Source organism: Protopterus annectens, chromosome 10.part0 (assembly GCF_019279795.1).
Source record: "Protopterus annectens isolate FY-2018-M chromosome 10.part0, PAN1.0, whole genome shotgun sequence".
Taxonomy (NCBI): domain Eukaryota; kingdom Metazoa; phylum Chordata; order Ceratodontiformes; family Protopteridae; genus Protopterus; species Protopterus annectens.
In genome coordinates, this window is record NC_056744.1 from 614411132 (window position 1) to 614438403 (window position 27272).

Below are 27272 nucleotides of genomic sequence, written 5' to 3' on the forward strand. Positions count from 1 at the left end.
AACCTTCAACGAAGGCATGCCCCATTCACGTATGCCTCCACGCAGAAGATGCTCTAGCTGAGAATCGAACGGGACAACGTCTTGCTATGAGGCGACAAACTGCACTACGATATTGTAGATTATTAACCTTGTTTGTGTAGCTTAGTTTAGTTTTGTTAAGCAGTCTGTTCAAACTGAACAAGGCCCCTTTTCAATACAGTATCAGAGAGAAAAGGTTCAGTGCATAGAATAAATAATCCATATAACACAACATATAACTGTCTTGCACAGTTGCAAAATTTAGCAGTCCGAGAACTACTTAACTGGGGAAGTTTTGGAATGGGAATGGTTTGGGTACAGATGTTAATTTTTATCCTTGGGAGCACTCCATTCAGGTACTGGCCTATCTCCTAATACAAATATTCATAATTTGAGTGATTTTTTAAATCGAACTATAACTTTGATGACAGTAGTAATTTGTCAAGCAGTGTAATTGAGGCCGGTGACAATAATGACAGTGAATTGACCTTTAAGCCCAGGCTGGGTAAATTTGAAAAACTAGTTGCAAAATTGAAATCACTGCAAATGAACAATTCTTTCCTGAGGCATTGTGTTGTTAATAAACGGGTTCCCAGGTGACTGCGCATTTGGAAATACCCAAATAATGTCGTATTCGGGCAGGTTTTTCACTATAAACTTTTAGATTTTTTTGATAACATGGGTTGTGAATTGATGAACAGTTGTCTCCTCACAGCAAGAGGTTCTCCTGTTTGATTCTCGGCTGGAGCACCTTCTGTGTGGAGTCTGCATGTCCTCCCCGCGGTCGAGTGGTGTTCGAAAGACATGTGTAGGGCGTGCCTTCATTGAAGGTTGGGCACCGAGCTGGCACCTCGGCACCGTAAAAATCTACTGCCAATCATTAGCAGACCAGAGTTCTGCTGTGGCGACCCCTAACTGGGAAAAGCCGAAAAAAGAACAAAAACATTATTAAAGAAAATTTAAGGAACCTGGGTTCCACTGAAGAGGAGATTAAGAACCTGGACATGCAGTTAAGGAATGATTTGCTGTTTAAACATAATTTTGACGATTTTCAATGAATTTTTATTTGGGTGGCAGAACAGGAAAACATTTTCTTTTCTAAAAAACAGAAAAAATACTAAGGGACATCAAAGATTACACTAGTAAAAATGTTTACCCCAGACCACCCAAAGGTAATGACAACCCTGGTTACAGCAGTGACAATAGTGAACAAAATGGGAGTGTACACTAAAATGATGGCAATAATGATGAGAATGGTCCACGGAGGACCAAAAGAATTCAGGAGAGAGTAGAAAGCTCAGGAGCTGTTCCTTCTACCTCTAACAATGGTCAGAAAATAAAGGGTTTTCAGAATTTCCAGAAGAAATGGCACCAGAATTAGTGGTTTCTGCCACAATAGATGATACTGATAGCCACGGTACAATTGATAATGTTTATGATTTTCAAAGATGTAAAATTTACAACTTCTCATCACTTTTGGTTTCCCCTGTGTTTGGTTCTTTGTTCCAGCATGGTTTCAAATATGTACTATCTACATCTGGTGGATGTGGTAACAGAATTGAAACTTTTCACCAGGAAATTGAACCTCAAATGTATTTTACCTCCTGTTAAGATCGCTGCATCTAGTACCTTTAATCACCCTCTGCTTCCCAGTATTCATCTTTTTGAACAGTTATGTGAGCAGGGCATCAGGGAATGGTATTTCAGCCATAACAGGTTTAAATTCTATAATCTTATTCGTGAAGAGAAGGAACTCTTGTACAAATTAGCAAATGATCCCAGCATATGAATTATGAAAACAGACAAGGGAGGAGGTGCCATTATGGACAGAATTTTATACTCCTCCAAGATGCTGGAATATTTACACAATGGAAGATTTTTTGTTGAGGTTTCACAAAATGAGGTGAATATTGCTTACCACAGTAAAGACCTCATTTTGGAGGATATTTTCATCACATTGGATTTACCTCATCATATTAGGAATTTTCTAACTGTCCGTAGACCTAGGATTCCAGGAATTTTTGGTATCCCAAAAATTCACAAATCAGTCATTGATCCTCCATTGAGACCGACAATTGCACCTGTGGGATCAAAGACCGAACCCCTGGCAAAACCTGGGGATACTAAACTTAAAACTTTTTTGCAAACAAACCCCACATTTTAAAAGACTCATGGCATTTTTTGAATGTAATTTCAGGGATTCCTTTTTTATCTAAAGCATTATTTGTGACTACTGATGTCAGAGATTTTTTTTCGGTTATTTCCCAGGATGTTGGTTTGTACTGGTTCCTCCAGGATTTAATCAAAGGATCTAACCTGGTCAGTAATGAGATCAGTCTTATCGATCACTGTATGGAGTTAGTTCTGATGAACAATTTTGTGTATTTCGAAGGGTAATATTACAAACATACAGGTGTTGCAATGGAGGGAGCTTCTGCCCCTGTCTTTGCTAATATGGTTTTGTGGTTTTGGGAAACTAGTTTTGTTTTAAACTCTGAATTTGCTCCCATGTTAGGGTTTTACCTTAGATTTCTGGATGACATATTTATTTTGTGAAAAGGAAGCCCTGAGGATTTGAAAATTTTATGGATTTCCTTAATCATTCCACAGACTTTCTTGAGTTTGCCTAACACTATCACAACACTTCTACTGATTTCTTAGATGTGACCCTTTACAAAAATTTGTAGAATTCTAGATATGAATCCAATACATATAGGAAACCAACTTTTTCTAATGCATATTTGCATTTTTTCTAGCCAGCAAGCAACTTGGCAAAAAAGAATGTAGTAAAGGCCAGTTAATTAGGTTAAGCAGACCGGTATCTGACAGAGACGTATTTGAGATAGAGGTTAAGAAATTGATAGGCTTGTTTTTGGAAAGGGGTTATCCTAAAGGCTTGTTGGATAGCACCACTGATTATGTTATGTAGAACAGGAGTCTTAGGTATGTTCTTCTTCTGTATAAGAACAATTTGGGTGTTAACCCAGTTGATTTTGTCAGTCCAGTAAATGATAATGGTTTTGGTGGTCATGATTCTGCACAGGTGTTTGTTTTGCAATATAATACAGGCACCTACTTACTCCAGGATATGATCAAAAAACATTGGGTAACAGTTTTTGGATCCTTAGGTCTCATGAGTAGGTTGGGCCCAGAACCTAAATTTGTTTATAAAAAGAACAAAAATTTTAAAAGTATTCTTGAATCCAATAAACAGGTTATGAGTAACCACAGTAGTGGTTGTGGTATGAAAAAAAATTGCTTTTGTGCCATTTGTCCCACTTTTTATATTGGCAAAACTAATGGCCCTTTATGTATAAGAATTTATCAACACCTTTATGCTATTAGGAGCAGAATACTCTTCAAACACTACACCATTTGTTCTGGTTATAAGAAGTCTGAATTTGCCATTTTAAAAAAAAGGTGGATGTCCCAGACAGAGGGGGTGACTGGGTGACTGTGGTAGAGAGAAGGGGAAATTGTTTTAGCAAGTTTTTTTTTAAATGCCACCACCCCTCCAGGGCTTAATGATCATATATCCATCAAACCTATTTTAAAGTTAAAAGCTGGTACTATTAGATTAAGCATTTAGTTTTTTTTTTTTATACATACATTTTTTGTACACACACAATTCTTTTATATACATACTTTTATATGTGTATTTTTATATGTGATATATGCACTCATTCTTTTGAATGGTACATATAGAATTATCTATACAATTTAATATATTGCATTTTATATATATATATATATATATATATATATAAATATAAATATATATATATATATATATATGTATATATATATATATATATATATATATATATATATATATATATTGAATCAAAGTACTTTCTAAGTATTTATTTACACGTTTACAGTAAATTTGTACTTATGAAATGTTTTGTTTAGAGGCTTTTTAATTACTTGACTCTTTTTGGTGCCACTTTTTTATATAAAGAAATTGGGGTAGTGCATTCTGTTTTGTCTGATGATGTTTCCATAATTGTTGGAAACAAAAGTGCTTACATTGTTTTCATTAAAGTACTGTTTGTGGCTTTGGAGCAGCATTTTTCTTCAATTGGTGTTTTTTTTCACTGTTTGGGCTAGGTTATTCATTTGTTATGTAAGAATAAGCAGCATAAAATGGGACGATTTTGTGTCACTTTGCTTTGTAGGATGAGTTTTGGCTTACTTCTTTTAATAGCTAAAAGGATGAGTATTTTATTTTTTGTAAAGCTATCAGCAGTGCCCCACTTTTAGTTGAATTTCAACCTCCTCCTAGCTCAACCACTGTGGCTAAATGTCTGAGTTTTTTTTATTGTTTTTAATTGTAAACCCTATTGGAATATACTGTCAATGACTGTGGGCAATGTAAAATTATGGACCTATCAGACACCCTCAACAACACACACGCATATATATACATATGTGTGCGTGTGTGTGTGTGTGTGTGTATGTATATATATGTATGTGTATATATATATATATATATATATATATATATATATATATATATATATATAAATATAAATACACACACACACACACACACACACACACACACACACACACCTACACTTAAAAAAGTAGTAAATGAATGGTCACAGCAAAAGAAAAAAATAATTACCTACTATAACATAGTCTCCAAAAACAAAACTGAACCTTCACTTTGATGAATCTTTTGCACATCCACTAAACAAACAGCTGAATAACTACTAGATCTAAAGAACTACATTTTGCTTGCAATACAAATAGGACATGTTGAAGAGACAGATATGTATATCTGAGAATTCCCATTCTCTGGAATAGGCTGTCCATCTATGTAAAACAATGTCCCTGTTCTGTCATTATCTTATTATTTCATTCCTCTGTGATTTGCCAGAAAAAAACACATTTTATGAGGAACAGGCCAAAAATATGAGGCAAAAATCTGGGCATTCTGCAAAATTCTAGATAGTTGAGAGGTATGACAAGGGTGAATAATTATGTGTGTCTGCGTGTGTGTGTGTGTGTGTGTGTGTGTGTGTGTGTGTGTGTGTGTGTGTGTGTGTGTGTGTGTGTCCAACTGTCCATGCGTATATTTTGGTTGGAAGGCCATAGCCATGGTCAAGGTATGCTTTTCTTGCAGTGCGAAAATAATGTGTTTCACATTTTGACTGTTTGTCACACATTGCTATGGCCTGTGTGCCACGGTGGCCTCTTAGCAAGTTGAGACCTACACAGTAAACTCTCTGGTTTACCAGGGTCTTTCTTATGTGTTTGCCTATGAGGTTTTTATGTATAACTTTTTTACTTGCTGTTTTTCAGGTTCATACTTTGACATATGCATTTTAGATTACAGGCATCCATAGCCCAGGTATACATGCTGTGATACTCATTTAAAAAGCAAAGTCACACTGGCTGTATAAATATCCACTGGGAGATTTTATTGATTCCAAATGTTGCCTCCATTCCCATACTCCCTTGTTTCACCACTACTTCTAATCAGAAAGTAAAAGTCGGTGAGGGATCAGGCAGCATATCCCTAAGTGCATGAAAGAGATAAAATATATACATATATTTTTCATTTGTTAATTGGGTGGCACTCCCTTTCGTGTTATTTGGTTTTGCTCGCTTCAACTGGTTCCTAAACCCACTAGGAACAAGTCTCTTTTTGGAAGGAGACCCACGACCACTACCTGGTTAAATGTCTTGCTTGTAGGAAGACAGCATTCAAGTGCAGGGTGAGGAAACCAAGCCCTGAACCACAGGCTGAAGTGCATTAGCAGGTCATAGCCTTAATTCTCTGTACCAAACTGCCATCTCAAATGGCCATCAAAAATATTTTAAACAGAATAGAACAGTCTGTTAGCACAGCCATACTCATTTTATTTACCATGAGCTTGTTTAATGTTAGAAACCCTTTAACCTATAAATGTCTCTGGCAAATCTGTCACTGTCATTCAAATTGCCTCCACCTTCAACAAGGAGGGTCATATACACATAAAGAAAATATTTACTCTATACAGAAAACATAACAGCTGATGGAAGGCTGATCTTATGGAATGCAAAGCTGAATGTTAAGAAGCTCAGAGGCACCATTGGAATGTGACCCTCTACACTAAGTTGAGACAATAAGCAGATGAATTGCTCTGTTGATGGTCATGAGAAACCTAAGGAGGTAACCCTACTAATGAATACTGTGTGGTCCACTAATAGAACAATTACTTGCGTGATCAGTGGCAAAAGCTAAAAAAAAATGTATCTACTATGCGAAGATATAACTGTAATGTTTATCAGCAAAAAAGAGTTGCAGCAGTACCGCGACCAATACCTAAGCCATGCTGAGAAAACAGGAAGATGAATGTCCCCTGTTTCCTAGGTTGTGGCTGAAAAGGGTCAGAACTATAGCCCATCTACCCAGTAAAGAAATGAAAAGGCATAAATATTTTTTTCTTCAGATCTTTTGCAAAGCATTCAAGTAAGTAAGTGAGATGGTATTAGATGCAAGAAACATGCAGTGTCAACAACCTCAGTTCATCTACAGCTGGCACAGTATTAGGGCTATTTAGGGAAAAAAAAATTGTTAAAATAAGAGCATAAATCTTGGGCTGCAAAGCGTTTAACACATTTCAAATATGTAGTACACTGCACCACAGGTATTAACGCTTCATTCTTTTTAATAATATATATAGAAAAATGACTTTCTGAAGAATTTCTATATATACTATTAAAGAGAACAAAAGCTCGAATACCTTCGGTCCCAGTGTGCTGCCTTCCTATTTGTTTTACAGTTCAATTTAATTTGGGACTTGGTTGTTAGTTACATTTCAAATATGCTAATATACTATGGACTATTCCCCCAAATATCTAAAATGCTCATTTGGCGAAGGACCAACTAACTTTACAGCTTATCATAGCGGAGACAGCATTACCTATTGGGTAAAAGGAAAAGTTAAGATAAAGCATCAAAAGACTTAGAGGAAATTGAAGCAAAACTCACTTGACTTCCATAGTACTAAAGTCTACCACATAGTTCAATACATCAGGCATTCCAGTTTTACTAACATAACACATACTTTGTCAATTGGATTAATAAGTGGCTGTCTGGTTAATGCTAGGAACTCAATAAAAATTATCTGACTATGTTATCTGGGCCCAAGGATTCAGTCTCGGGACCCTTTTTGTTCTACTCTATTGAAAACACCCAAAGGAAAGTTACTAAATACATTTCATTTGTATGATGCTTAACTTATGCTAATAGGTACATCAAATTAAAACTATTTTCACTACACCATAGATTTACTGTAGGTAAAATTTTACTGATAAAGTTTATAATGATGAATTATTGAAGGGTGAGTTTAACATTCAATTATCTAATAATCACATTTCACACAGGTATAGTAAGATTAATATTCACACTTACCAAAAAAAAAAAACTTAAGTAAATTTATTACCCATCTGATAACAAGTATCTGGAATAAAATACCCCTGTAAGATTAGTCTTGCCAGAAAAATACACTTGTTTAAAGTAAGACTTGATAACTGGATGGGAGATGAGATCTATAACATAATTTTTAATGAATCTCTGTTCCTCAGTGGCCTACAGGTCTGAACACTGTAGCACAAAGAAACTAGTTAAAACATTCTCTAGTAGTATAGTTATACAAGGCTCATTACAACTGATAAAATATTTTTACCAACATGAATTTTTGAATGTGATTTATCATTTATGTTCATTAGTTGTAACCATTACTCTAAACTGAGGCTTCGAAGAGCGCAAACAGAGGCAGTGCAAAATAGGATGTGACAGTCAACAAACCTCCAATAAGAAAATCTGGTTATATTATTAAAAAGCCACAAGTCTAATGTGAGGCCCTAAGGGCACTGAAAATCAGCTTGAGAGATATTTTTGTTTTCCTGTTTTGCAGCACAGGAGGAGATAACAGAAAACTGACTTGCTTGCCAGTGGAAGTGGCACTCCACCTAAGTACCATGTTCAATCATAGCCTCACCTCAGGCTATGTGCCCACTGTTGGGGGATGTAGGGGGGGCTTGCCCCCCTGCTTATAGTGTGGGTGTTGTTGGGCGGAGGTAGGTGTAGTTGTGTTTGTGTGTGTGCTTTAATGGTCATGGTTTTGGGTTTTGCGGTTTTGGTTTTCAGTTTTTTGGTGTTTCAGCTTTATAGTCTTGGAATACTGAAATTCGATATTTCAGTATTTCGAGATTACAAAGTGAATCCATATATATATATATATATATATATATATATATATATATATATATATAGACATATACACACACACACACACACACACACACGTATGTGTATGTGTGTGTGTGTGTGTGTGTGTGTGTGTGTGTGTGTGTGTGTGTGTGTGTGTGCATGCGCGCGTGTGTGTGTATGTGCAGCTGTGCCTGCTTGAAGACACCATGTACAGCTATACACTGCTGGCTTAATTTTTCCACCAACCAAACCATCTCTACTTAGACCGATTTGGTACCTCCACCTGGAATTATACTATTTAAGAACCTCAGTTGCCTGTTTGGAATCAGACAAGAATGTTCGTCCATCATTGAAGAAATATCTGCTTAAACCCTAACTGGACTGGAAACAGGACTTTAGTTTTGCCAAGTTTTGCTAAGTTAGCTGCAGCTAGAATCCAACATTCTGAACAGATATCCTTATTCCTATTTTTTTCATAGCTAAGGCAAAAGTAGTAGTACAGAGAAGTAGAGAGCACTTTTCTTAAAAGCTTTTAAAATGTCAAACATCCACTGCCTTGCATTATGTCTTCAACGTGACTGTCAACAGCTCTCTCAAAAATATCAATCATTTCATTCTGAATGCAACAAAAACCCTGCAGTATGAAGACTGTAAACAGACATTTGCCACACATCTTTTTTTTATTGTATTTTATTTATATTGTGTGAGGCAAACATCATAACCCTGATGCAGGGAAGCCCATACTCCTGCTATTGGGGACATGTTATTTTTGTCAATGTATTTGCTTTCAAACCTGCTTTCATCACAGGCTCAGTAAGGAAACTGCTAATGAGCAGAATGTAATCCAACATTTGGCAGTAGACTAAGTCTGCATTACACTGTATATGAACAGTCTGGAATGTGATTGAGATGCTTATCTTAAGTATACAACTTGCACATTTTTGCATTATTTTTGTTAAATTTTATTCTTACCAGTCTGTTAAAAAATATTCTTCACTGCTATTTTCAAATTATATTTAGAGGAAATGAGTAGACACATCCACAGTGCTTTTTTGGAGTTAAAATGAATGGATAGCAAGGCTGGCTGTAGTACACTAACATGACTTATTCTCTTATGTTTCAGCTGTTTCTAAAACTATGCATTTGAGGAATATGTACAGGCATCAGAGATCTGATAAAAGACTGAATGTTACACAACAAATGTGTTCGAATAGTCTACACCTGCAGTTCAATTGGTCATTCTATAAAAAACCTGCTACACTTAGTCAACCAGCTTGACCAATGCTGATTACAGTTTTTACGATCTAGACCATAAAGACTGCAAGAAAGAACCAGTCAAGACAGAGTCTTCACCGTGCAATAAAGCTCCATTAATGGAGAACCATGGGATATACGCAAAAAAATCTCTTAAGGACATATAGAAGAGGTCATTTGCATATATCCTATGGGCCTCCACTAAAGGAGGTCTAAGGTATTACACAACGAAGACTCTATCATGGCTGTGTCTTTCTTGCAATTTTTACTTAATGGTTTGTCTTTGTGACTTCATTACCCTTTAGTTTGGATGTTTTTTGGGATATTTAGCAGGCGCCTTAATATTTATGGACATCAGGCTTGATTTTAAGCTCTGTGTTTCTTTTATATAGACAAACAGTACACTTAGGCTGTACTAACGAGGTCACTAAAATATATATGTCTACAGCATTATTTGGAATCAATGTACCCAAAAACACTTAAAAAGTTAAAAGTCTTGACCATTCAGAAGCTGTATACCTGAAATACTTTATGAACTTAATGGATCACCTTATCTCTGTCACTAAAAGATGTTAGCAGGTAATGATAAAAGTCAGAGAATGTGGCCATTGTCTTTTATGAAGTTAGGAGTAGTTATTATTTTCCTAAAGACCTTCTCTTGTGTCGCGGGCAAGGTGCTGTGGTGCAGTGTCAGATCACTTGCTTGTGATAGCATTTTACTGCACACACCTGAAATGCACATACTCCTTGGACAGTTTTCATGTTTCCATAGTAGATCCATAAATAACAATGTAGAATTTAAAGAATACAAAAAAAGCACAGGAACACAGTGGAAGTGTAAACAGAAACAAGGAAGTTAGGACAGGGCTATATAGTGAAATGTGAATGAAAAATGTAAGGTGATGGCAAAAAAAGGGAAACATTTAGTTATACAGACATAGATTCATAGTTATATAATAGGTTAATGACCACCAGGTCTTTATAAGCCTAGCCGTGTAACCCAACCCAACCCAATGAAGTCCCTAAGTATCATGGACATTTATTAGGAGGGAGTATGTTACTTAGGAAATTTCTCGAGGTTATGTGGTGGGGTATGTCAGTTTGGGCATTACTGTCTGCCTCTGTCAGAGACATGAGTGGGCCAGACCTGGGGTGAATTTCCAATTTCCTATCCACTGTTCAAGGTTATGCTTAAACAGAGTTAGGGCTCGACTCTGCTTTACATGGATGGGTAAAAAAAATTCAAGAAAAAGTCCTGAATGAGAAGGGGGACACTGAAAACTAAGGAGCATCTCAATGAGATAAAGTAATGTATAAAGGTAAACTAGTTAACAGTAAAAACGTTCTGGTGTAGGCTGACAGCAACATACAGGAATGCAACACCAAGGCAGTACTTTTATATAATGGACTAAGTATGGGAATGGTGAGCACCATTTAACATCAACAAAGAAGTCGAGCAGACTGTTAGAATTACTAAGGCTGGATATGGACTGAAAGTAACTACCAACTCCAACAATAATCAGCACACCTTTTTGACTGTATTAGGAGAATTAGAAATAATGCCCAGCACTGAATCAAACTCCAGTTAAATGCCATTACATTTTCTGATCCCAGAGTCACAGTCACTATCCTAGTTAACAGCTTCAGTTCCAGTTTCACCCCATCCACTCACCCTGTGTTCCCTTTCTTCACTAACTAAACTCCTCTTCCCCCCAAATCACTATCCTAGAAGTTCTATACAAAGCCGAAAACATCATCTCCATTGGGACAGATACATATCAGGCTGTCTTTTAGTTAGCATTGAAACCGAGTAGCTCAATGTCCAGAGACTTTTTCATGGTCCAATGGCAGTGACATACTCATGTAATGGGGGGCATCCTTGTTTCAAACCCCAGATAAGAGTCAGTATTTTCCTTCCTTGTTCAGTTGTTAATGCAATAATAGGTTAATGGCTTGTACGGCATCTGGGTACTTGTGCATTTAAAATCACCATAATGGTAGTGTTCTAGGTGAAAGGAGAAACAACTGCTCTGGGGGAGACCAGGTACCTAACTGGCTATCGACTCCTTGTTGGTCCAAAGGTAGTGACAACTGTATGGAATGTGGGGATCCTTGGTTCATTCCTCAGATAAGGGTCAGTGATTTCTTTTCTTGTTCTGCTCTAAATTAGTACGCAGTAAAACACTGCTTAACCCTCCAAAACCTATTCAACCTAAGTCTCTTCACAAGGTACATACTCCGCCTCTGGAGAATGACCATCAAGGTGCCATTCAACAAAGGTAGCTCCACTACAGACACTGACAACTATTGTCCTACTAGCCTCACCAGCGTAATCTATAAAATCATGGAACACATATATTGGTCAATTTTATAAAAAACAAAACTGGTAACCTACAAACACTTGACCCTAATCAACTAATCTTCATGAAGAGTACAGAACAGCCTTTTAATCTTGTTGAATTAGCACTGTTTATAATGTCACTAATAAGAAATATTGTGTCTTCATGCTCCATGCAATGGGGTTCAGTATTAAGAGCATGATGATCAGAAATCTTCCCGAATGATGAAATGTCTGCCAAGGAAAGTGTCTCCTGTAAGAAATTTTAAATCTACTAAACTGGCAGGTTCCAAAGAACCCCGAGTAAACTTTTCCAGGATATTGTACAAGTTACACAGGGTACCATATCTCCAGTGAAGGCTTCCACAAAAATGCATATCTAAGGAAGGCCTTAGATAATTTTAGCAAGACAAGTTAAATCTTGCCTTGAAAAAAAGTCAGAAATGGCAGACAAATGTAGCTAACTGGAAAAACTGATCATAGTTTCAAATGTGTCAGTCAGCAAGGTATTCCAAAACTGCAGATATAAAAGGGTTCTACACCCTTGGCATTAACCCAAAATGAAAAGCACATCTATTTGTCCAAATAAATTTTCCTTGTATGTGCTGTTTAAGAAAATATCAGGATCTTGACCACTAACAATTACTGAAAGTGGAGATGCCAAGAGGCAAACTGCAGGTAATGGATATCTGGGTGACACCTGTTTCATGTACAGGTCAATAATGCTCCCACGGAGCTCAAAAAAATACAATCATATAACAATTTACCATAACAGCAAATGTTCGAATAGATCACTGTTGCAGTAATACTGACAGATAAGATGTATCCTATCAAGGATGTTGTACATTCAAAAATGATGGTGGAGCAAATGGTTGCAGCTAAGGAAATTATTCTTCTGAGCTAGTAGAGGATCTGAATTGCCCTGACATGGTAACACCTTACTAGGTTTAATGCTAATGGCAGCCAAAAGAACAAGTACTAGAAAATGGAAATTAAAAACCTAAATTAACTGTAACTGAAGTAGACTATTGTAAATGAGATAAAAAATGGAGATGGGATCTTAAGAAAAGGAAAGAGCAACCTACATAGATATAAATGGAATCTGTGGGAACGATATGTGCAGAATAAGGTTCAGGAGAATGGGTGACATTTAAGGGAAGGTAGGAATTGAACAATGTAAATAATGCTGACGTGAATGATAATTGTTCAAAAGAAAACACATGTATAATGCATGAAAAATATGTTTGATGTGGCTTTTCTATTATTGTATGTGTTCCAATGTCATTATCTACAATGTAAGAATTTAATAAAGATGTTTAAAAAATGTCATACATCCAGCTGGTATATGAAAGCTTAAGTGCTCTTTAATCATGCATTCTACATCCAAGTGTAGACCTAGACATGAGGACTCCATGCTAGGATTTAAGGGATATACGAGTCTGAAAATCCTCAGAGCTTTCTTGCCTTAAGTATACACTGAGGCTTGCTAACAAGAGGATAAACTCCAGTAAAAGTACGAGGGGAAAGGATAAGCAAATAGGGAGATTCCACCTCAGCCCAAAGGGAAATATGAAGGAGAACAATGGGGATGGAGGAAGGGTGCATACATTGGACAGTGACATGTTTGAACATCTATTGTTATGGTAAATTCTTAAACAACTGTATTATGTTTCTCATTAGATCACCTGTTGCAATAATGCTGACAGATGGGAAAATTCCCATGGCTTTCAGGTAGACTGGGGGAAGGAGATACAGACATGGTATACATCAATATGTATATATACCTTTAAGAAACTTTCTAAGGGCTTGCACAAGTGTATAAATACTGAGCTGCAAATTTGGCAATTTTATTATAGGTTTGACCTAGGCTGGAGAGTAGAGAGGATTGAAGGTTAGTGAGGACTGGAGATCCATAGAGAAGGCTTGGAGGGAGATAGGTTTGGGCTAGGGTATGTCTAGAGGTGGCAGAGAGGAATTTTGCTTTGCGGTACAGCATGCCAAGTTTTTGGTTAATTTTCTTAATAGCCTGGTGTATATGCAAGTCAAATTTTAATTGGTCGTCGATAGTCATTCCAAGTAATTGTGTGTGAGTGTCAACATTTATGATAGTATTATTAAGTGAAGAGATAGAGAAGGTAGTCTTTAGGTGGTCATTGTTTTAGGGGAGAAAGAGAAGTAGCTTAGTTTTTTGGGGATTTAAAATGAGTTAATCATCATTTAGCCATTTTTCAACAAGAAGGAAAGATTGTTGAGTGTGTGTTTGAAGTTGTAAGATTGAGTTGGAGTAAGTAATCAGAGTGGAGTCATCAGTGTACTGTATGAAGCTAGAGAGGGAGGTACAGGAGTGGAGGTCATTTATAAAGATGTTGAAGAGAAGAGATCCAAGGATAGAACCCTGGGGTACACCTGTGTCTATAGGTAAGAAAGAAGAGCAAGAAGATTTCCATCTGATGGACTGTAGCCTGTCTGTGAGATAACTGGAGAACCATGAGAGAGTTGAGCTGGATAGATTAAGTTTAGCCAATTTAGTCAAAAGTTTGGGGTGTGATACTGTGTCAAATGCCTTAGATAAGTCTAGGAAAAGACATGAGGCAAGATTATTGCTGTTGCTAGCTTCAGCAATGGTGTGAGTGAAGGATAAATGTGCTGTGGAGGTGCTGTGATGAGGTCGAAAGCCGAGTTAGGTGGGGGGCAGGAGGTTGTTTTGGAGGAGGAATTTAAGTATTTGGTTGTGAATGCATTTTTCTATTATCTTGGATAGTGTGGAAAGTATAGCGATAGGCCTGTACTTAGAGGGATCACTGGAGTTACCATTTTTGTGAAGGGGATAGTGTAAAAGGATTTCTAGATTTAGGGTACAGTAGCTTCTTTAACGGTTCGATTAATAAGAAATTAGACTGGATAAGTGATGGAGTTTGCTGCAAGTTTGAGCAAGTAAGAAGGAAGCTTATCGGCAGAGGGAGAAGAGGGTTTTAGTTTGAGAAGCAGAGACTTTATGTAAGGAAGTAGAAATAGGGTCGAGGGAGAATCTTGCGTTGTTTGCGGCTAGGAGTGGAGTTTTTTGGGGAGGATTTTGGTTTGTAAACCAACTGATGCACAAAATAAAAAGTTGCCTTGTAGCAAAAAAGAAACAACCACCAGTATATCCAACAGGTTTAATGAAACCCTGACATCTCAGCGAAAGCCTTCAAGGAGTATAACACAAAGTAAAAAACATGCCCCATATGTACACATACAAATACTTCAACTGCCCCATATATACACATACAAATACATCAATTAAACAATCATACAATTAAAGAAGTACTCTCCAATTACATTCTTCATTTAGTCCCCTTGGAGACAGGGTGTCAAATTTTAAAATGTAAGTAGATTCTTTTAAAAGCAACTGTTTCTTGATAAAAGAAACATCAAATCTAGATATTTGTATTTTTTCCAAAACAGTGCCTTGTAGCCAGACAAGGTCCTCGTGGTCCTGCAGAGTGGTTCTAGTTACAGAGAACTCAGAAAAGCGACTACTTTCTGGATTTAAGTATCTTTGCTGTTTTTTTACATGAAATATCTTCTCTAGCTTACCCTAAACAAGCTTAAACTGTTTTTTTAGCTGTTTGCTGCATTATTTAATATCTGCACTTAAAGTTACATTTTAGTCGAATTTGATCGAAAGTTTGTTTGTTTGTTTAATTTAACTGTTGAGGCTGCCCACTAAAGTGTGCTAGCCTGTGTAACTGATTTATTACTGTTTATGCATTTTCTGTGTGTTTCTATCTAAAAACAAAAAAAAAACAAAAAAATAATCCTTGTTTTCCTGCCTTTCCTCGACTAGTTTAGACCAGTTTACAGGCTTTGCTGTATTCTGGGCTGTGTGTAGTTCCTGTGTTGTCCATTACCTTACTTGGATAGAGGGAAGTTTCTTTGCTCACCAGTGGGAGTGGGGAGCCTTGAGCAGCCTACCTGTCCCTGTAGGAAGTGACCTCAGCACAAGAGCTGTAGTAATTGGTTGTTTTGGACCATTTCTAGCTCTTTTGAAGTTCCCTGTTTAAAATCCGCCTCTGGGCGTTTTTTTCTGGCTATACTACTCAGACAGGCTCCTCGTGGTCCTAGCTACAGAGAACTCAGAAAAGCGACTACTTTCTGGATTTAAGTATCTTTGCTGTTTTTTACTTGAAATACCTTCTCTAGCTTACCCTAAACAAGCTTAAACTGTTTTTTTAGCTGTTTGCTGCATTATTTAATATCTGCACTTAAAGTAACATTTTAGTCGAATTTGATCGAAAGTTTGTTTGTTTGTTTGTTTAATTTAACTGTTGAGGCTGCCCACTAAAGTGTGCTAGCCTGTGTAACTGATTTATTACTGTTTCTGCATTTTCTGTGTGTTTCTATCTAAAAACAAAAAAAAAAATAATCCTTGTTTTCCCGCCTCTCCTCGACTAGTTTAGACCAGTTTACAGGCTTTGCTGTATTCTGGGCTGTGGTGTAGTTCTTGTGTTGTCCATTACCTTACTTGGATAGAAGGAAGTTTCTTTGCTCACCAGTGGGAGTGGGGAGCCTTGAGCAGCCTACCTGTCACTGTAGGAAGTGACCTCAGCACAAGAGCTGTAGTAATTGGTTGTTTTGGACCATTTCTAGCTCTTTTGAAGTTCCCTGTTTAAAATCCACCTCTGGGCATTTTTTTCTGGCTATACTACTCAGACAAGCTCCTCGTGGTCCTGCAGAGTGGTCCTAGCTACTGAGAACTCAGAAAAGTGACTACTTTCTGGATTTAAGTATCTTTGCTGTTTTTTTTACTTGAAATACCTTCTCTAGCTTACCCTAAACAAGCTTAAACTGTTTTTAGCTGTTTGCTGCATTATTTAATATCTGCACTTAAAGTTACATTTTAGTTGAATTTGATCAAAAGTTTGTTTGTTTGTTTGTTTAATTTAACTGTTGAGGCTGCCCACTAAAGTGTGCTAGCCTGTGTAACTGATTTATTACTGTTTCTGCATTTTCTGTGTGTTTCTATCTAAAACAAAAACAAAAAAATAATCCTTGTTTTTCCGCCTCTCCTCGACTAGTTTAGACCAGTTTACAGGCTTTGCTGTATTCTGGGCTGTGGTGTAGTTCTTGTGTTGTCCATTACCTTACTTGGATAGAAGGAAGTTTCTTTGCTCACCAGTGGGAGTGGGGAGCCTTGAGCAGCCTACCTGTCACTGTAGGAAGTGACCTCAGCACAAGAGCTGTAGTAATTGGTTGTTTTGGACCATTTCTAGCTCTTTTGAAGTTCCCTGTTTAAAATCCGCCTCTGGGCGTTTTTTTCTGGCTATACTACTCAGACAATCTCCTCGTGGTCCTGCAGAGTGGTCCTAGCTACAGAGAACTCAGAAAAGTGACTACTTTCTGGATTTAAGTATCTTTGCTGGTTTTTTACTTGAAATACCTTCTCTAGCTTACCCTAAACAAGCTTAAACTGTTTTTTAGCTGTTTGCTGCATTATTTAATATCTGCCCTTAAAGTTACATTTTAGTCGAATTTGATCAAAAGTTTGTTTGTTTGTTTGTTTAATTTAACTGTTGAGGCTGCCCACTAAAGCGCGCTAGCCTGTGTAACTGATTTATTACTGTTTCTGCATTTTCTGTGTGTTTCTATCTAAAAACAAAAAAAACAAAAAAATAATCCTTGTTTTCCCGCCTCTCCTCGACTAGTTTAGACCAGTTTACAGGCTTTGCTGTATTCTGGGCTGTGGTGTAGTTCCTGTGTTGTCCATTACCTTACTTGGATAGAAGGAAGTTTCTTTGCTCACCAGTGGGAGTGGGGAGCCTTGAGCACTTTCCTGTTCCTGTAGGAAGTGACCTCAGCACAAGAGCTGTAGTAATTGGTTGTTTTGGACCATTTCTAGCTCTTTTGAAGTTCCCTGTTTAAAATCCGCCTCTGTGTGTTTTTTTCTGGCTATACTACTCAGACAAGCTCCTCGTGGTCCTGCAGAGTGGTCCTAGCTACAGGGAACTCAGAAAAGCGACTACTTTCTGGATTTAAGTATCTTTGCTGTTTTTTTACTTGAAATACCATCTCTAGCTTACCCTAAACAAGCTTAAACTGTTTTTTTTTTAGCTGTTAGCTGCATTATTTAATATCTGCACTTAAAGTTACATTTTAGTCGAATTTGATCGAAAGTTTGTTTGTTTGTTTAATTTAACTGTTGAGGCTGCCCACTAAAGTGTGCTAGCCTGTGTAACTGATTTAATACTGTTTCTGCATTTTCTGTGTGTTTCTATCTAAAAACAAAAAAAAAAAAAAATAATCCTTGTTTTCCCGCCTCTCCTCAACTAGTTTAGACCAGTTTACAGGCTTTGCTGTATTCTGGGCTGTGGTGTAGTTCCTGTGTTGTCCATTACCTTACTTGGATAGAAGGAAGTTTCTTTGCTCACCAGTGGGAGTGGGGAGCCTTGAGCAGCCTACCTGTCCCTGTAGGAAATTACCACAGCACAAGAGCTGTAGTAATTGGTTGTTTTGGACCATTTCTAGCTCTTTTGAAGTTCCCTGTTTAAAATCCGTGTTTGCACAGCTTTGCGCGATTGTGCGCATAGCGCAGCGCCAGTTAAACTTCTTCTGGCTCCGCCAAGTCTGCTCTTCAAATTTTCCATTAAGGAAGCTCTACTCTTAGTATAATCAGACTACTCGCTATATTATAAGCCTAGCACTTGTTCTCAAAACTTCTCTACTAAGTAAGCACTCTCATACTAAGTAAGCACTACATCAACCTACCACCCCTGTGAATATCCACTTCCCTTAAAGGCACAGCACTCCCTTATACTGTTCTAGCATGTCGAGTGGTAGATTACTGGCATCCTCTCCAGTTCAGCTGGTTAATCTGGGTATCTTGAGACAATGCTACAATTGTCTCATGTACACAGACAACCCTCTCCTCCTCCCAACAAACACAAATACATGTGAGAGATGTAACTATATAGCCAAACTGGAGGCTGAACTCTCTCAACTCAGGGCTGGCATGACCAGACAGGAGGAGATGGTAACCACACACACAACAAACCCAGTCCCACATAGACCTACCACAACTGTAAACCAAACACATAAAAACACAAAGACATACTCGGAGGGTCTAATAAATAACTTACCAAAACAACAGAGGCTCCCAAAGCAGACATCCAAAAATCCACCACCTCAAAACAAAACACATGCAACACATACTTCAATAAATCAGTGTGTCAATCAATCACAGCCCTTAAGGCCAAACACCATGCCTGATACACTAGTAATAGGTGACTCTATAGTCAGACACACTGATGTCCCGCTTACCAGGCTGAACAAGGAGAGGGTGACTGTGAGCTGCCTATTGGGAGCTAGGATCCACCACATAACACACGCACTCAGGTCACTCCAAAGCAAGTACAAATATGACTCCATCATTGTCCATGCTGGTGTGAATGACCTGAGACGTACCTCCCTGGACTACATGAAAAGAGACATAGAGGAGCTCTCTGATTATGTAGCCCAGGTTGGTATGACCCTGACCCTGAGCAGCATCTTGCCCTCACCAAGAATGATGCCACAATACAAAGACAAGATGATCAGCTTTAATAATTGGCTCAAGTACTGGTGTCATTCTAAGGGGATCCAATGTCTGTCTGCCTGGGATGACATGTTGGACAAGCCAAGCTGCTTCGCAAGGGACGGCTTGCACCTGTCACCACTGGGCTTCCGGATATTGGCTAAGGCTCTTGCCACCCCCATAGTGCCTTTTTTAGGCAAGGCTCAAAAAATAAACCCACCTCCTAAAAAAACAAAAATGGAAAAAAACTAAGGGTAATGCTGCTCAATGCCAGAAGTCTAAATCTCAAGATGCAGGCACTTGATGCACTCCTCAGTATGGAGAGCATCGACGTCTGTGCAGTAACTGAAACCTGGTTCAAGGATCCTGAGAGCACCCCAGTGCTACCAGGCTATACCTCGTATCATGCTTTTCGGCCCCAAAACCCGGGCCAAACCACAAAGGGAGGGTGAGTTTCCATATTCATCAAGGACACCCACACCTCCAGGTTAGTAGCAACACATGAAGCATCGGAGACCATACAGGTGCAACTAACCATAGGCAAAACTGCTATACAACTGGTAGCATGTTACAGACCACCCTCCCAATCTCAGGAACCCCACTCAGCCTTCCTGAAGACATTGGAGGATATGAATGTATCACAAAATACCATCATACTGGGAGACTTCAACTACCCTAACATAGATTGGGTACATTATTCTAGCCCTAACACCCTAGCCCAAAGGTTCCTGGAATTCATAAATTCAAATGCACTGGAACAACTAGTCACCTCTCCCACTAGGGGAGATAATATACTAGACCTGATCATCACAAATATGGGGACAAAATGCTCCACACCAGAGGTATACCCCTCACTAGTGAGATCTGACCACAAACTAATCACCCTGGATATACATATCCCACCTCCACCCCCAGCACAAAAGACCACAGTGAAAAACTTCTCAAAAGCAGACTTCACTCTTCTTAAGACTGAGATGGTATCCTTTAAGCCCACTGGGCCAGTGGATACCACATCCCACAATGCTGAATCCTTCACAAATGCTTTCTATGGACATCTCCAAGAATGCATGGATCATGCAATCCCAAATAAATCCAAGTCCCTCTCCACCAAAGGCAAGCATCCTGTCTGGTGGACCTCAGCCATTAACAAATTGTATAACAAAAGAAGGAAGCTACTGCACGACAGAGCAAAATCCCATAAAGGGAAGACATCTCTGATCAACACTAGCAGAAAACTACGTTCTCTCATAAAAACATCCAAGGACAACTTTGAGAGAAAAATCACTAAGGACACTAAAGATAACCACAAAGCCTTCTTCAGCTATGTTAGAAACCTGGGCAGAAACCCTCAGATATGCTCAGAGTTAGTTCACAACAACAAAAAATACACTGAACCCACAGATATTGCCAACATTCTGGCTGACAGGTTCAGTGCAAATTTCTCCCCTCCCTCACCCCCAAAAGAAGAAATACTTATCCCAGCTAAATGTAATCTCTCTGTCATCTCAGATGTCCAGGTGAGAGCCGCCCTCAGCAAAGCTAAAAACACAGCATCAATGGGACCTGACGGTATCCCGGGTTGCGTGCTACATGAACTCCAAGAGGAGCTAAACCCGCACATAAAAATGCTATTTAACCTTAGCCTTACTACAGGATATGTACCTGAACACTGGCGTACAGCAACAGTGGTCCCACTCCACAAAGGGGGTACCTCTACAGACCCTGGGAACTACCGCCCCATAAGCTTAACCAGCCTGGTCTGCAAAGCTATGGAAAGAATCATTATGGAACTCATAAACAGAGATATTGGGGACCTACAGAACTTGACCTCACCCAGTTCGGCTTTGTAAAGGGCAGATCCTGCCTTTTGAACCTGGTTGACTTTTTTGAAACAGTCACTAGAGCCATTGATGAGGGCAAAGCAGTCCATACAGCCTACCTGGACTTGGCTAAGGCCTTCGACACAATACCCCACTCAGGCATCATAGATAAGCTCAACAGCTTAAATGTAAACCCTTATGTCACTAGATGGGTTGCAAACTGGCTAAAGGACAGAACCCATAAAGTTAAAATCACTGGAGCAATGTCAGACTCAAAGCCAGTCACAAGTGGTGTCCCACAGGGATCTGTCCTGGGACCCCTCTTGTTCGGCATTTATTTCTCACATGTTAAAGCAAACATGGGAGGGTTGTGGCTGACAAAATTCACAGATGACTGCAAACTAGGCGCCATAGTCGATACACCAGCAGACACATACATCCTACAAAAAGGCCTCACAGAAACGGGCAACTGGTGCCGGAGTCATGGCCTTAAACTAAATGCCAAAAAATGTATAGTCATCCCCTTTGGGAAAAACAAAGTACCCACAAATTATCACATAGACAGCAACCCACTGAGTACGGAAAAAGTAATCAGAGACCTAGGGACCCAAGTCGACAGCGACCTCTCATTTGACACCCACGTTGCCAAAGTAGTTATAAAAACATTCTATCTTGCACACCTTATCATGAAGGGATTCACATCCAGATCCAAGGATGTCATTGTACCCCTATACTCCTCCCTCATCAGACCCATGATTGAGTACAATGCCCCATTTGGTATGTACCTCACACGGCATTTGCAACAGCTGGAGAGACCACAAAAGTACCTCACCAAGAGGATCAAGGGTCTCCAACATATGTCTTATTCTGCCAGACTAAAGAAACTCCAGCTCTATTCAGTAGCATACTGCCTGCTCAGAGGTGATCTCTGCCTGACGTACAAGGCCATGTCCAATCAGGAACTGATGGACATGCTCCACCTCAAAAAATCCAAATCCATCAGAACCACAAGAGCTAAAGACTTAAACCTCGGCACAAGTATGAATAGGACATGCTGGGGGGATAGATTCATAACCCAGAGGCTTTGCATGCTCTGGAACAAGATCCCAGTTCATGTTAGGCAGAGCCTCTCACTGACTCTCTTCAAGAGAAATCTTGATGAGTGGATGGGAGATCGTATGTTTACCCCAGGGGTCACATCTGTGTCACTACTAGACAGGGGCACAGTAAACTAATTCTATTATATAAGGGGACCTTCACTGTGTCACTACTAGACAGAGGCACAGTAGTCTAAATCTATTCTGTGCATTTTGTACCATTTTATGGGGTGGCAAAAGCCACATCACTATGGCTAGGCTTACAAATGCTCCAGGGCAGATAGCCTAGTACTAAACTATGAAACTATGAAGCCCTTTACGTTCTCCATTATAAAACAAACTAAAATGTTCGGCTGTAGAGCTCCCTGCTTTTTTATTAGCAATATCCCTCATTTGCTCTAAAATTCTAGTTTTAAAACACCTTTATGTTTCTCCAATATAACATTTGTTGCAAGGACATCTCAAGGCATATATAACGCCTTCAGTGTTGCAAGTAAAATAGCCACAAGTTCTAAAAGCTACATTATTTATTCTAGGAAAAGTTTTTATTACATACTTGCAAGTCTTGCACTTGCCACAAGCAAATGTATCACACATTGCCAAACTATATGGTATATTTGGAGATGGAATACTGAAACTAATAAAAAAATTCTGTATACTTTTTCCTTTTCTGTAGGAAAATGCTAGTTCTTTGTTCATCCCCTCTGAAGCATCCCTTAAAGATATCATATATTTCCAGAAATATCTAACTTGATCTATTATTCTGGGACTAAGGCTTCTGTATGTTGTAACAAAAAAATATATTTTCATTTGTCTCTTTCTTATGCACAGCTCCAGTGTATTGTCCATCTTGGTTACTTTTCTGGTTTCCATTAACTCGGTGTATGAATTTCTGCCAACTATCATGTATTGTCTTCACATCATAGCCCCTATTTTTAAACGTCTATAATTTTATCTAGTTCTTGTTTGAGATACTCCTCAGTATTACATAGCTTATACAAGCAAAAAAAAAATCACGAAAGGGAATAGCTTGCATTGTTTGGGGTGGATGGCAGCTTTCACCACACAAAGATTGTGTGCATTCACTAAATTTCCTGTGGACTGAAGTTTTTAAAACTTTCTCATCTGAAATGTTTACTATGACATCTAAAAAAGGGACACAAGTCCCAATTTTCAGACTGTCAAATTTTAGTCCAAATCTATTATTTTGTAAGTCAGGTATAAATTCATCAACTAACTCTTTCCCTCCCTCAACCATAAAAATGAGGTTGTCAATAAATCTGTAATATTTGACAACATGTTTATGAAAGAAAGAATTTCTATATAAATGTTCACTTTCGAACAAGCCCATACTAAGGTTGGCATACATGGGGGCAAAGGCGTCTCCCATGGCAGTGCCTTGTTTCTGATGGTATAACTCGTTATTAAATTAAAAAAAATGTTTTGTTAAACAGAAACAGGATTTTGTTTTGTGTTAGTTAATTTGCTGATGGAGCCTATGAAAAACTGGTTGAGGAGAGAGGCGGTCTCTTGGTTAGGGTAGGGATTGGGAGTTTGGGATTTACCAGGGTGGAGGAGAGAGCTAATGTTTCTCCAAAAGGTTTTGGGGTTTGATTGAGCAGTGGTTTGTGTCTTATTGTAGGTCTTTTTGTCATTGTATATCTGTTTTTTGAAAAAGTACTCTCTGAAGGCTGTTGTGGCCGAGGCACTAAGACAAAACAAGTAAATTTTACTGTGGAACTGAATCTACTGTCGTTTTTTGGATTATTTTGCTGGCTTTGCTGTTGGTTGTGATTTTGGTATATCTGTTTTTTTGGTCTGGTTCCTAAGTTCTTTAAATAGTTGCAGATGGGTGGAGGATTTATGTTTTTGCCAAAATTTCCAGGTATTGTCTGTTGTATGCATTAGTTTTCATGTGTCTTTACTGAGCCAGGGGGCATAATTAGATTTTATTCTTATTTTTACATGAGGGGGGCTATTGAGTCTAGGGTGTTTAGGAAGATGTGGTTAAATTCGAGTACTGCATCTTCAAGAGGAAGGGAGTGCAAGATAGACCAGTTAATGTCAGAGAGACTGTCAATGAGGGTGGATGGGTCAAAGTCTTTGAGTTTTTGGCAGAGTTTGTACAGATGTGGTTTTTGTTGTAGGGCTGAGTATCTCTGTATGCTGATGGGTAAGTGGTTTGAAATAAAGTCTGAATCGCATAAAAATGAATAAACTAAGGAAAACGGACACATTTTTTGAAGTAGCTCATTGCACATACCTTTTTCACATTAATTAAAGCTATTCAAGATATCTGCAGTATACAGAGAGTTTGCATGATTGTGCAGTACTACAGGACAGTTATTTCACAAAATACAGCCATTTCAAAGTATATTTCCCAATGTACAGTACTTCAAAGAGTTTATTGTGCATTTGAATGTTATTGCAAGTACGGGCTGTGTGTGCATGTTTGTATATAATTACAAGGGCCATTTTTCAGTGTGTTTGGGCATAATTTGTTGGCGTGGCTGACAGATTTCGAAAACCAGCTGCACTTGTCTTTGATAATAATACTGCATAGAACTGGACAGTGTTTGAGCAAGATATGATAATTTCATATAAGTTTCATTTTCTGATAAAGATGACCATACAAAGGAATTTATTCTGCTTAATTTAGCTGGTTCAGAAGCCATAGAAAGAGAGCATTCATTTGTGTATGCACCTGCTGTATTTACAGGGGAGGGGGAAAACCACCATATAGTGGTACCAGCTGAGTCAAGGGAAAACCCTGAGTGTTTAAAATGTAAATTTAGAGAAATGTGTAATCCCCAAAAGAATATTACAATGGAAAGGCTCTTAATTTACACAAGGGATCAAAAGCCTGGTGAAACATTTGCATTATATATAACAGACTTTAGAAACAAGGCTAAAATGTGCAGATTTGATGATTTAAGGGATGAGTTGATAAAAGACTTGTGTGTGGTATTAAAGATCATGCTGTGAGAAAGATTTTGCTTCTTGACAGTGATTTAACTTTGAATAAAGCCATTGAGATTTGCCAGATATATGAGCTCCCAGAAAAGCACACAAATATGCTTACAAATGAGAAATGCATGCTTCCAGTGTCTTTTAGTGCTCATGTTGACAGAATGCAGCATGTAGTTAAAAGAAACAGGTCCAAGCACATAGTGACTGTTGCAGGTCCTATTACAGTCTATGGGAAACCCCCATTGCTTTCTAGCAAGTTTCAAGGCACACTATGGAAATCACATAGTCTCAGTGAAGCACAAGTGTGAGCCAGCAAACTCAAAGCATGTGCCCTTACCTAACCTCATAGTCAACTGTCATAATTGTGGTGCAAATCATGAGCTCAAGAGAGAAAGGTGCTTAGCTTGTGGTCAGCAATGCCACAAATGCAATAAATGGAATCATTTCAAAATGTTTTGTAAATCAAATAAGGGGTATTCTTTTATTAAAGGAGAACATTCAAATAGACAAGTTGATCAATTAGAAAGCTGTGACCCTATTTTTTATATTGATGGTGTTTCTTTGCTTAATGAAACAGTCAATGTAGATAGATTTATGGGCAAAGAAGCATTTTGTACTGTTCAGATAAATGGAAAACCCATAGAGTTCAAATCTGACACAGGTTCAAAGTGCAATGTTATGTCAGCAGAAACTTTGCTAGAGTATTTGGCAAAGTGCGCGAAGCTCGTTGTTTATGGTGATGAAGAAATTCAAACTGAAGGTAGTGCCTTTCATGTTACTCTGCTGGGAACAGCGATGACTTGCAATTTTATATGGTTCAAAGGGATGCACAGTCATTATTAGGCTCAGAGACAGTTTGAAAATGTGACTTTCATTTAATAAGGAGGTGCACCATGTAAGCTTGAAAGACTACTGTTCTAATTTCATCCATTCTAGTTTTTCTACCTATGTTGATCTTTTTGAAGACAAACTATGCAAACTACCAGTTGTATACTCCATGAAGTTAGACCATGAAGTCAGTTCAGTTGTCAGGCCAGCCCAGAAAGTTCCAGTAGCTATGCAGAACAGAGTCAAAGCCGAGCTAGATAAAATGGTGCAGCAAGGTGTGATTTGTCTAGTAGGTTCTTTAACCTATACTGAATGGGTATCTTCCATGGTCATTGCTCATAAGGAAAGCTCAGATGATATCAGAATATGTACTGATCCATGAGATTTGAACAAAAGCACTGAAAAGACCTCATCAACCAATGCATACAGTCAAATAAGTCGCTGCTCTTATGGCAAATATCACTGTTTTTTTTCTGTCTTGAATGCAGAGAGTTCATTTTGAAAAATTTTGCTTGATTGAAAATCTTCATTGCTAATCACTTTCAGTACTCCGTTTGGCGGGAACCAATTTTTGAGAATGCCATTTGGAATAAATTTTGAGAATGCCACTTGGGATAAATGCTGCTAGTGAATTCTTCCAATGTGCAATGGAGCAATTTTTTTTGGGTATCCATATGCTATTATAGTAGATGATATTCTAGTAGGAGGTAATAGGTTCATAGCTAGATACTAGGCTATTGGCCCTAGGAACTATACAAGCCTAGCGAAAAAGTACCCTGGCTTTCACCACCCAAGAAAATTATTTTCCTGTGCCCCTGTCAAGCAGAACCACAGAAATGATCCCCGGGGTGAATTTCCTATTACCCATCCAATCATCAAGATTTTTCTTGATGAGTGCTAATGAGGAGCTCTGTTTGACATAGATAGGTAGTCTGTTCCAGAGTATGGGAAGTCTCTGGGACAGGAATCTATCCCTCCAGCATGTTCTGTTTATTGTAGTGACAAGGTTTTGGTCCCTAGATCGAGTAGCTCAGAGGGATTGGGATTTCTTTAAGTGGAGCATGTCCAACAGCTCTGGGTTTAACATAGCTTTGCAAGTTAGGCAGAGATCGCCTCTGAGTAGGCGATATGCAACAGAGTAAAGCTGGAGTTTTCTGAGATGGTCTACATAAGGCATCTGTTTGAGGCC

At 38.4% G+C, this 27272-nt stretch overlaps 1 protein-coding gene across 1 annotated transcript in view; it reads right to left on the reverse strand.

Moving 5' to 3' along the window:
- Positions 1-27272, reverse strand: part of ST3GAL3 (ST3 beta-galactoside alpha-2,3-sialyltransferase 3) — a 3995325-nt gene that overhangs the window by 1210315 nt on the left and 2757738 nt on the right. The window lies entirely within an intron of this gene.